This window comes from Pezoporus flaviventris, unplaced genomic scaffold (genome assembly GCF_033815535.1).
Source record: "Pezoporus flaviventris isolate CSIRO_AGI_PZ_B2104156 unplaced genomic scaffold, CSIRO_AGI_Pfla_v1 ptg000002l, whole genome shotgun sequence".
In the NCBI taxonomy this organism is placed as follows: domain Eukaryota; kingdom Metazoa; phylum Chordata; class Aves; order Psittaciformes; family Psittacidae; genus Pezoporus; species Pezoporus flaviventris.
The window spans coordinates 31,656,714-31,669,301 of record NW_026892550.1 but is presented as its reverse complement, the minus strand read 5'-3'; positions in this window follow the sequence as shown (position 1 = coordinate 31,669,301).

The following is a 12,588-nucleotide window of genomic DNA, read 5'->3' as shown; positions in this document are numbered from 1 at the left end:
GAAGTCTCAAGGTAAGAATACTCATGCTAGGACTCTTCTTCAGGCTTGATGTTGCTCTGTGTAGAGTAGAAATAACTAAAAAAAGAAACATCTCAAAAGCATCTTATTCCTTAAACACACTCTTCTGCTTCCTTTTCCATGCAGAAGAACTTAGGCTAAAGGAGAGCAGCCTGCCTTCCCATTCCTCTTCTAGGCATGCCTTTGACAAGAGACTGAGGGCTAAGAGCAGTAGCCTCTGCTCTATTCCAAGGACTGTATTTTACCTGGTTAACTGAAGCGGAGGATGAAGACCTGTGCAGGACTTGTGACTGTATTCACCTTTCTCAATTTCAGAATGACTATGCACATTGCTTTGCACAGCTCAGCTTTCAGGGTGTATCAGGTGTGCCATGACAGACATTTGCTTGATGGGGTACTGAAGCAGCTTCTACTAGCCCAGTAGGTTTGTCCCACAATGGGTTGTAAAATAGTTTGTGATTATAACACCAGGAATATGGTTGTTGAATAGCAGCAAAGTGCTGCTGAAAGCAAGTTGCATAGTCAGTAAAAAATCAGGTTATAGCTTGATTAGCCATTGCGTAAGTTTAGATAATGCAAGTTAGTTTTAGAGGATTGATTCTTTAGAGCTCTCTGCGGGGATGATTCAGGGTACTGTAGTCTGATAAAACTAGGTAAGGGGAAAACAGTTTCAATTGCTTTGAGGTTTCTGCTAATGTAAACCCTAAAGTTATTATTTTATCTTTTTAAATGAGATGAGCAAACCTAGTGGAAGTGCTAAGTGCCACCTGGGACCTGTCACTCCTGCTAAATTTAAGAGCTAGTATGCTGGGCTATACCTCTGTATTCTGGAAGAAAACACAGAGGTGGCTTCAGATAATATAGCTACAGCCTGGTCCTGACATATGCAAACTGGTTAAAACTTACCCCAGCTGTTCTGCTCCGCTTCTCAGATATCATCAATCTCTCTCTACCGGCAAGGATGCCATCCATGCGGAATGTGACTGACCGCCCTCCCCCTTGCTGGTAGAGGGGACTCAGCAGCAACGAGGTGCCTGCTTCTCAAGAAGATTGCTAGAGGGTTCCCTTCAAACCCAGGCAGAGAGCTTTCCTGCTTCCTCTCTTGCTCATGCAGATAGGTACTTGCTTCCAAGCCTTCCGTTTGATCTTCCTCTTGTTATTGTAGTTCCTGATGGGTTTTTCTCCTCAAAAGGTTCTGCAAGTTTCCTCTGGGATTGGTCAGGGAATTGACTGTTCCGCTGCTCTTCCTGGCCCCCAGAACTCTGTGGCTGAAATGTCCTTTGCACCTTGAATGCTCAACATGCCTTAGCTTTCTGCTTGTTGAGTGTAAAGCACTTCTGGGAAAACCCTTACTTTGCTTCTACAGCAGATTGCATTGGAACCTGCTGTGAGACTGTGCCTGCGGATTTCTGTGATAAAAGCCTGCTCTGAGTGAGCTCCCTCAGCCTCTGGACTAGGAGGGAATACCACCTAGCATTGCCCCGTGTGGGAATGCACGTGTTCTCCCCTGCTTTGGCAGTACCTAGGCATGGTGTTGTACTCAGGGAAGTTCCCGTCTTAGTATAGCTCTGAGACTTGTCTTTGTTTACTCTGCAGCATGTCTAGGTGTAGGGACAGCAGGTCACAGGAGAAGGGATGGTTACTCTCAATTAACTACAGCTTCTTCATAGCGTGTTACTCACATGCATGTACACAGGAGCATTTAAAGGATGGTTGCTCACTCTTCGTCCTCTGTCTCAAGGTCATGGAGAAAGCAATTCTGACTCTCCTAGCCAATTCATCTAAAAGAGCTCTGCTCCCTTTTTATCCAGGTCTTGAACCACCTCTTCTTTCATACCACAAAGGGTGTCAGCCAGAGCTTGGAAAGCCTCCCACCTTGGTCATGTATCACACATGCATTTGGTCATATATCTTAAAGCCCTTCAGGTTAGAAGTAACCAACCTTCCTCACCTTTTACTGCAGATGGCTTCACATTCTTTGCCTCCTGGTCTTATTGCTGGTGAAACTGTACAAAATGCAAGACCATTTCAGATTGCAGGTCTAGCTTTTACATTAGCTAGACTAAAGCAGGATAAGCCAAATGAAAAGGAATTAGCTTGATTAATCTTGTTTGTCCTTTTTCTTTGCAAGCCTTACAGAAGCAGTTTTAATTTGGGGGGAGGTGGGGAAGGAGTGTATGTGTCAAATACTAACGGGATGAATCAGATCTTAGAAAAGCAAAACTCTGTGTTTCTCAGTGTTGTCATTTTTCTGACTTCCAAGGAGATGGCAAGTGTTGGATAACTAAACCCAGGCATTTCTGTATTTAAATAGAGATTTAAAATACCCTAAAGATTTGTTCAAGTGAGAATAAATTCCCTCACCTGAAAGAATGTAAATACTTATTCTAGGCGTTTTCAAGAAAATTATGCCAGATTTCCTTGCCAGATCTCTAGATAATGTGCTGAGGAACATGATACTGTGCAAAGGCAACCCAGTTTGTATAGCCACGCTTATAGGATGTGTCGTAGCGATGCAAAACTATGTTAACTATGTGTGCTAGTTACCACAGTCTCAACTTGCCAGTGGGATGGGGAGATCTGGAAGTCAAAAATTTCTCCCTGGAAAGCAAATGAAAACATGAAGCTGGTGGTTTTTTTGCCTGCATTTAGGTGTTGCTAAAAGGTATCTGATTCCATTGGGACATTCCAAGCTGACCTTCAGCCTGAGATTTCGATTATTCCTGTTAGAACTTTAACTGTTCATCCTCCAACAGCATTTCTACTTCAGAGCACACACAAACTCTCTCCCTGGAAACCATTTTGCATGCAAATATTTTGTTTTTCTATCTTCTCTGCACTCTTTAGCAATTACTGTGGGTTTTTTTTTAATGTGTTTAAGCTTTTCTTTTAACTGCTTTAACTTTGAAGAATATTTGGTTTTCCATACTGGAATATATATTTTTTTTGCCAACCAGTATTTAAATTATTAATTTCCCAAGCTATTTTAATAAGTAATTGTATGTAATATACTGAATCCAGATGGTTCTCCTTATGTAGCTTTTAAATATACATACAAGTGTATGTATGCATACCTGTGTATGCCAGTGAAATAAATAAATTCCAGCAAACCAGCAATGAATACCTAAATGAGGATAAAACCCCTTCTGTTTTAGTTCCCTGTCACACAGAGAAGTGATTCCATTCACCTGCAGCATGGGATGAACTTAGCCTGACTTTTTCTTCACTGTTTGATTTCACGATATCATCTCAGAAATCTTCTTGTCACCTGGGGTTTTTGTGTGAGCAGTAGAAAACAGGGGTGGCTGCCTTGCAGCCTTAGCTGGGGGTGTGTGTGTGTGTGTGTGTGTGTGTGTGTGTGTTCAAAATGCCTGCTTCAGCCCTAAAACATGAGCAAAACTATGGATCTGCTTCCCAGCAGCCAGCACGCCAACCCTCCCAGCTGTAAGCCTGGCCTAAGATGTGTACGCAGACATCCTCTGTTACTGACATCAGGGAGTCCCACCTTAGCATCTCCTGCAAGTTTGGTACCTGGGTGTACATGCTCAGTAGCAGATTGCCTCTGAGAGCTGTGCTCTCTCAAGGTAGTCCACAAGTGACAAAGCAAACAGCTGTAATAAATATCAAAACATGTGATAATCACAGAGGGAAGGGAATGAGACATGCGCTCCAAAATATCAGCACGGTTACCGTTTGGTTTTTCATGTGATGGTTTTTCTGTGGGCCCACATTGGGGAGCTAAAAAGCAAAATAAAGGTATTTTAGTCCAGTTTTCATCTACCAGCCTCTTTAAAACAAGAAAAATGCTGCGTTTTCTGTCTGCTACAATATAGCCTGTTTGCAAGATGTTTGTAAGCCTGTTGGTAACCTGGCTTGGAGGTTGCAGAAAGGTCAGACAAATGTTACCTTTTAAATAAAGTGTCTCTCCCTCAAGGTCACTGCGCCATCACTGGAGACTTTTATGTGGGTAGCACAGCAATTGTCTGTGTTAATTTATGACCTTGAAGGTATTCATCACTTGGAGTGGATTTGGACTTGAGAAGTTTCTAGTTCAAATATGCTTATAGCCCAGGAAAGAAGGGAGTGCTGATAAGAATGATTAATGAATTCCATTAAGGGGTTTTCAGGTAGTGAGAGAGGAATGCTCTTATCCCCCCTCAGCCAGACACTACTGAGTACATGGGGTAACTTTAGCAGAAACGTGTTCCTATTTCCTAGGTTAGTTAAGTGTCTCTAAGAGGCCATTCTCTTTGCAAGAGCAACCTGATGTTGCTGTGCTGTGCCCATTTGCACCTGGGGGAGTCCTGCACGATGCTCTTGGTGCCAGGGTTATGTCATGGGATGAAACTTGCACCACTGAAAAAAGCACATGGGGTTTACCTGGGATTTCACTGCCAGAGGGAAACCAGTGGTGGTTACAAGAACTATCAGTTATGAGCTACTCGTGATGAGGAAAGGGCATAGCATTTTCTATAGGGAAATAGACATGTACAGCTATGATTAAGCTTCATGTTTGTTACCGTAATGCAAATCATTGTGGTAAACTTTGGCTTGTGATTGCTGTTCTATTTCTAGGCAAATTACTCAGATGTTTATTAATACATCCACGTGAGGAGATCAACAAACACTGGCTGTTTGAACTCTGCTGTATGGCTCTATTGAAGTAACCTTCCTTCTTAGGTTGTAAAACTCATGGCTGTCTCCTGCAAGCCAAGATCTGGATCTCCCGGAGTGCAGCAAGGATGCCTCCCATGTCTCCTGGGGGTATATGCACATCAGTGATTGATTCTGTATGGCTATTTCCAGAAAGAAAAGCCTCCCAGAGTTACATAAGACTTAAACCATGATTTTTGTGCTTCTCTATCACATTCAGTTTCCACTGTGCTCTGCGCTGGTGGCTGCAGCACTGGTGGCTGTAACCAGGCTACCCTGAACCTTTGCACAGCCTCGCATTCCCGGCAGCAGACACTGACTGCTGGGGCTTTCCCAGGCCCCTGGCAGGGATGAACCCCACCTTCTGCTCAGCCGAAGCCATGACGTGAGTGCTACAGCCTGGAATACTGCTGATAAGGGCTGATTGGTGAAGGGGTGAGCCAGGTGCTGCAAAGGACCAGCACTGCAGGACTTGCTTATGTGAGGATCTCCCTTGTGATCAAGTGGTTGCTATCAAGTGTGACCGTGAGCATGACGCTGTGCCCTGCCAGCCACTGGCAAGGCTTCATGCACATTAGGAGCATACCTGCACAGCCATGGCACTCAGCCACAGCCCAGCCCAGGGCTCAGTGTAAGGAAAATGCCCATGGTAAACCATGCTGCTGCTTCTTGCCTGGTGGGCATGCCATCATGGAAGATGGGCTGCGCTCCCAGGCAAAACTGGGCACTTCTAGGTTTGCACAGGGATCAAGTGAAAATAACAACACCTCAGCTCAGCTGGGGCAAAGAAGGACATTACTGTAAAGTTAGAGCAGTAAAATGCTGCAAATCTTAAGTGGTGGATAAAGGACCAGATCTGTTGAAAGATTGATGCAGCACTATGGGAAAACTTGGATGCTGGAGGCTACAATGGTTAAACAGTGTGGAAAAAAAACCTGATAGCCCATGGAAAGTGGACTGGTAAGGGACCCTGACGCACTGCAGACCAGGAGGAGTGAGGGCTCCTGGCTGTGGACTACTGCTGCCCACTGGGGCCTGAAGAAGTCTTGCTCGGGGCTTTGGCCCCCATGAAGAGGGATGACCCAGACATCCCCTCTCTACCTCTCTTTGGCTTGAAAAGGGGAAGATGTCGGAAGGCCAAGCCCCAGGGGTCACCTAAACCAGCACTGGTGGAGCAGAGGGTCTGTCAGGCTCTTCATTACCTCAACATTGCCAACTGAACTTCTTCCCCCCTTGGTTTCCATTGAGTGCCAGTGCTCTGCTGTCAGCTGTACTCCTCTATACACAGGATACAGGACTCGCTGCCAGAGCCCCCCGGTGCCCACAGCTCCATGCACATTGCTCTGAATGTTGGAAACAGCACGAATTTGAAAACAGAAGGCACTGACACTCAGATTAGCAGCAGCCAACCCAACTGCCCCTGCTCCCCCTCCACACAGCCACCTGCTGAAGCGGGACTGACAACGGAGAGTCTGGATTACACCCATCTCTGATCTCCGCATGGGTCCTCCCAGATGCACCACCTCGAGTGCTTCAGATGACAAGGCAGTGTGAGCTGGAAAGGAAGACAGGAAACCCTGAGGTTTTCTCTCTCCCCCCTCCTTCCGATAAGCTCCTTCATGCCTGTGTCAGTCAGAACCACCCGAAGCTCTCCATGCTTCGAAAGCAACAGTAGCTTGGCCTCAGAAAGGCCAAGGTCAAGTATGGGCTGACCACGGTGGGTAGCTGCAGCATCCCTGAATGTGCTCATTCAGTGCAGGACAGCAGGAGTACAAAAGCTGGCTGTTGGGTTCTGGCAGCATTGCCTACAGCAAAGAGAAGGAAATACCGAGGCAGTTTTTTCTGAATCTACTGCATACCCTGGCAAAGCTCTGCCCATAAAACCAGCAGTAGGAGTTACTCATTCCCACGTCTGCCTTGCAAAGAAGCTACCTGGCTCTTGTCTGTTATCAGGTAACTCTCTTCTGCACAAATAGGAAGCAATGATGTGTGTTTTTTACAGACAGACAACCCTATTTCCATGAACATCAATACAAGATCCATTTATAAGAGTAATCTTTACTCCCTTAGCAGGAAGTGATATTTTCGCCTGGGTCTGACATCTGCCAGTGCAGTGGGCTCAGATTTAGCAGCTGAAACTTACAACAGCCCAAGAAATAACCCAAGAGAGCTCAGGTAATTCCTGGTATGTCTTATAGCCCTGCTACTTGCTGGGGATGGCAGGGAAACACAGGGGGACATTGCACAGAGACCCCTAAGGAAAGCACGAAAATGAATGAGGCAGAGGAGAGGGAAGGAAGGATGGGACTGGATGGGGAGGAAAGGAGGAAAGAGGAGCATAATAGAGAGATGGTCACTGCTCACCATGCCTGAGACGTTTAAAATGATAAGCTGATAATGGCAATAGGAGAACAAAAGCCAAACTTTCTGGTTTAGCCTGGTGTTGGGCCCATGGATAATCTTCAAAGGGGAGCTACAGAATTAAAGAGGAATTAAGCTCTAGGAAATGTTAGATCTGGCACATCTGGTTTACAAAGGGGCTTGGGGATGGGTTCTGGGTACTGCTGTGTTTTCATTTTTCTGTCAGAGAGCCAAAGGCGATTCTCTCTGTCAAATGTAGACTCTTGACCTTCTAGTCAGGATGACAAGAGAGTTATCCTGGGGTGTGTCTACACCTGCCAGGCAATATTAAGCACAAAATAGAGCTGTCTGTCTTCTTTAGCTAAAATGGTTTCACAAATACTTCATAAATGCCTGTCTTCACAGAGCGGAGAACTGCCTGTATTATCTCAGTGCGTTCAATATTGAGATTGATGACAACTGGGGTCATTGGTTAAACTGTCTAATCCTGACAAGCTGAGACGAAGGGATGAGGCAGGAGAGCAGGAGGAATGGCTGCTGCAAATACCTGCAGGAGAGATGGGTCCTGGGAGCAGGCAGGGCTGGTGAGGGAACCGGCAGGTCCCTGCTGTGACTCACACTGAATCCTGCCGTGCAGAGATGCTGCCTTACAGGCTTGGCTGTATCTGAGGATCACCGGTTGTGACATCGGGCAGGCTTACCTCAGCTCCCATAAAATAAAAGCAGAGCTTGCATCTGCAGTTATGGCTATTACAAAAAGTCCAAGGCAAGGGAGCAGTGTTTGGGAGACAGGAGCCAAGGTGCCGCTTATGCAAAAGGCTTAGCTGTAATGAAGGGCTATTAAACCAGGAATAAATTTTCTTACACACATCTCACCACCTCTTTCACTGACTCTGTGTTGCCGAAGGGGACCTGAAAGTGAGCACCTACCCAATCAACCTTCCTATTTCTGTCTTTGCTCTGAGTGAAAGGGAAATGACGGAGGAGTGGGGAAGCTGGCTGATGGCTGGCAGACACCGTGAGCTTAATGTACGCTGGTTTTTGGCACTCACCTGACAGGTACAAACCAGTGCTGGAAGACCTGCAGCCGGTCCTGCTGGAGAAGGTGGCTGCTACCTCCATCCCTGCTCACATGAGCATTCGATGCTCCACCACCCTTCACCAGCTGGAAGAGCAAAAGGGTCATCACACCATAACAGGTATCAGACTGTTTTTAAAAGTAATAATAGTTTATTGTAGGCAGATGTAAGATGCTTATTACTTTCCTATTTGTCAGCCAAGCATGGCTTTGACTGAACTAGCTCACTGAGAGCAAGAAACATGAGGCCTGAAGTGAAAAGAGTAAAGGCGATTGAACAGAGCAAACTGGATAAGAAATTTCTGTAAAAAGGAAAAAGAGAAAAAAAAAAAACAAACCTCATTATGACAGTTTCTTTCTCAGGGTTATGTTGTTCTTTTCTAGAAGCATCTGTATTAAGCAAAGACACACTAGAAATTGGTATACTGATGGAGAGAAGATGCGAACATGTTAAATGCATGCTGTAGGATGTCAGTGGCTGGAGAAGCAGCAAGCAGGAGTGAGATAAAAGCCAAGGTGGGTATCTTCTCCAGCATCCTTTGCTATATCCAGCCTTTCTCTACGTGTAAAGACTGTGGTAATGGTTATTCCCCCTTCACACAGGCATTTTTTTCTTGCTTGGGTGCAGAAATTCTCTGCCTGCAAAGCTGTGGGGATTGGAAAGACACAGCCTTGGTTTAGGGGAGCCCAGAGGAAGGCTGTAAGTCTGGCTTGCATTGAGCTGTGGCCAGTAGATCTGTGCACAGAAAGTGGAAAGATGTCACCGGCCAGGTACAGAGAGTGAGCCTGTGCTTCTGGCAGGAAAAGCAAGAAAGTCTTGGCACAGGTGGAGTCTCCTTGTAAGTTGATTTACTGTATCCCTCTGTCGCGTATCAGTGTGGGTGCCTGCCTGCCTGAAAGGCAAGACAAAATCTCAAAGGGCTTTTATCAAATCCAGCAACACCAGTTGCTTTCCCTTTCCCCACTCAGAAAGGAGGTGCTGTCACCCAAAAATTGGCATGGCAAATGACCATGGAGCTTCCCCATGCTCCCCAGATCTGTGTCATCAAGGGAGTCTCCAAGAAGCCAACATACACCAACCAGTCCCTCCAGTGCCCTGGCCCAGCTCCCCCACGCCTGGGGCATCGGTAAATGTCTCTCACCTCTACCTGCAGGAATGGACTGTGCGGTTCCCACCAACACAGTGTTTTATAGCTCCACTTTTGGTTAGAGACGTGGTATTTTTACCCTTTCCAAGTCCACATCAGAGCTGTTCAGCTGAGACTGACACCTACTTGTTTCCCACAGCCAGGGCAGAGCCAAGCCCATGCCCAGCTCTGATTCCCACACCCTGTACACTGATCACCCTGCCTGCAGAATGGCTTGTGCAGAATCCTATTTGTATTTTTATTTTTATTTCTATTTTTTTCTTCCCCTCCCCCAGGTGGGTATTGCAATAACAGCCCCTGCTTAAATTCTTCTTCTGGAAGGTGGAAGAGTTCATTTAATTGTTCATTTGGAAGTGGTCAGCTCTGCCTACCTCACCTCTTGCTTAGGCACAGAATATACTTCCTGAAAGAAAATGCAGGGCCATGGATCACTATGCTCTCCCTTTGGGCACCATTCTGATGGGGTCCCTATAGGAGAACTGATCAAGCACACCTTGGAGAGCTCGGCTATGTGTGTTAGATGAACAAGGGCTTCCCTTTGCCTCTCTTTGCCTACGTATGCCATTTCCATTTGCATACTCTTAGGGGTATACGTATTTCACTGTAATTTCATTCTCCTGAGTGCAGCTCTGCACTGCCCACAGCACTTAGAGGACTTGCCTTGTGCTACATGAGAAGGGGCAGTAGGAGGAAAGCACATCTATTCAAAGCAGAGAAATTTCAGATTAAAATGCTGAGGAGACCTGATCTCCTTGGGCTGACTCTGCAGTCATTAACTTGGCAATGTGAGAACCAGCAGGGATCAGCTGCATGCCTTTGCTTGGCTGGGTCAAGAGTCAGCAAAGCCCCCTTGCTTCAGGCCACGGGCTGTGAAAAGAATATGCAAAAGGTAGAGAAAAAGATTTTATTGCTTTCTTCCAGAGCGCTCATGAAAATTAATGGCCGTTTCACTCACAATTTCTTTCCATTGCTGGTAGGGGAATCATAAAAACAAAACCCAGTTCTTTTGGTTCGTCAGTGCTGGAGCTGCCTGAGTGTGATTTCAGGGGTTCTTGCAATGCAACGCATCAAGCAATTAGGCAAACTGGTGTGCCATTTCCATAACTGAAAATGCATGTTACCTGCAAGTATGGAGTCCTTTATGGCTTCAGTAGAGCACAGTTCTAGAGTTTGAAATAAAATCCTGTCTCTGCCAAATACATTGTCTTACCCCCTGCTGTAGTGTCTGACTGTAATCTGCCCAAACCATCAATATCATAGCAGGTAAAAGACAACTATAGGTTGGAAGGCACATAAAAATTTCTCTACTCTAGAGAATGTATTTAGAAGGTTAAGATATAAACATACGCTTCTCTTCCCTCCTTATTAATTTGCAGTCAGTAATTTCTCATGCAGGGAATCTATTCTGGCCGCATTTACCTGCACCACCATGATGAGCTGTTTACCAGCTTAGTGGATTCAAAATGTCTGTAAGTCTTGCTTCTCTCTTTGCAGCTTCATAAATAGATAAAATTGAAGGGCTTTCCAACCCAGGGGTTTGCGCAGTGATATTTACCTATCTAAATGTAGGCACCTGACTTTGAATGTGAGAGACCTGTACCCTATATTATATGTGTCCTGTGAGTAAAGTGGGAACTTGTTTTTCGTGTCTGCTGGGAGGTGTTTTTTCTCCCGCTCAGTGTATCTTCTCCAGGATGTGTAGGCAATTGTTAGGCAGACAATAGATAATTGTGTACCTACTGGCTCACCTACCCAAGCAGCAGTCACCTTGTTGCAAAGAATTAGTAGTGCTGCCAAAGATTTTCCTGAAGAGGAAGACAGGCATGCCTGTCATAGCCAGGGATCTCCTCTCCTCCCTTGGGTCGCATCCTGCCCCTGGGATCCTTCTTGATGCCAACAAGTCTGAGTCAGGTAAAAGCACAGAGCTTAAAAGTGACACAGTCAGCTGTTTTCCTATGCTGCTTATTAGCTGGGTGCTTAGTTTGGACCTAGCTCATCACTCCTCACACAGGAAACTCCCATTGACTTCACTAGGAGCTCTGCCTGAGCAAGGACTTCTGAGCAGGCCTTCTTGACGGAGGATAGCAGGACAGGACCAAGGGCAAAAATACTTAGCTTCTACCAGAGCAGAGGCTGTCAAGCAGCCATTTCCGGTATGGTTTTTTATAGCAAGTCTCAAGGGACTTTACAAAGATGAGAAGTATTATTATCCACATATAACAAAACCTGGTTATCACAACAGAAGAGTAAAGCTAAATGAGGTGCTGTTTTAGGAATTCTTGGCGGCACATCAGTGTCTTCATGTGATGCAAACTAGGTGAATGTAAAACTATATATATATATATATATATATATATATGGCTGCCACGCTTCTGGGAAGAGTTTTAAAGAATAACTACTACCACACCCCTTCTACCATCCTGATTTTCCTAGATGCAGGTCACCACTTCACCCAACTTCATTACCTGGCCATAAGAAGATTGCAGGCTGTCTTCCCACTTGTATTTCTACCGGCAAATACCAGATTGGCTTTAATCAGGCTATAGATCTTGATTGCTTGGAAAAAATCCCTTGAAGTGAGGGTGAATGAAAAGGAAGGAGGTGGTGTTCAACCCCAAACCAGCAAGGAACAAAACGCAAATAAACAAAAATAAACCGAACAATCAAAAATTCCAAGGAAAAGAAAAAAATTGTTTGAAGCAGTAATGAAATGGAAGCAAAAAGGGGGAATAATGAACAGTTTCTTGAGTACATACTCCTTCCACAGCCTTTCCCCAGGTCCTTGGAACAAGGGGAGTCTCTTAACTTGGGCCTTGAGGTCCTACTCAGGCAATCCTAACACTGTTTTTACAGGGACAGCACCCTAGTGCATGGTGTATTTTGACTTCTGCCACAATCACTGTGCTCCATCCAACATAGTTTGGACAAATCACAGCGTACACTCCTTCTTTACCTTGTCATTAACCTTGTGTGTGACATTACATGTGTGCAAGCTGTGGAAGGGGTAGCGTGCCAGTGGAGGGAGGGAGGGAGGGAGGGAGGGAAGGAGCAGAGGGCCAGCCTGCAAGCACAGGGCAGAGGCACCAAGGGGTGTGAAGGAAGAGGTGATGAAAGCAGGGTGGAAGAGGATTAGCAGGTTGAGGACTAGCCTTTACAGGAGAACAAGCCACGGGTAGGGAAGATGTTGACAGCCCGCAAGTATTGCTGCAAACACCTTGCAAGGGGAGGAAAAGACTGCATGGAGTGTTTTGCCACACCAGTTGTTTTGGAACTAACACTGAATGGAAAAGGAGCTCAGCTAATGAAGGCAGCAACGTTGATGGCATGGCC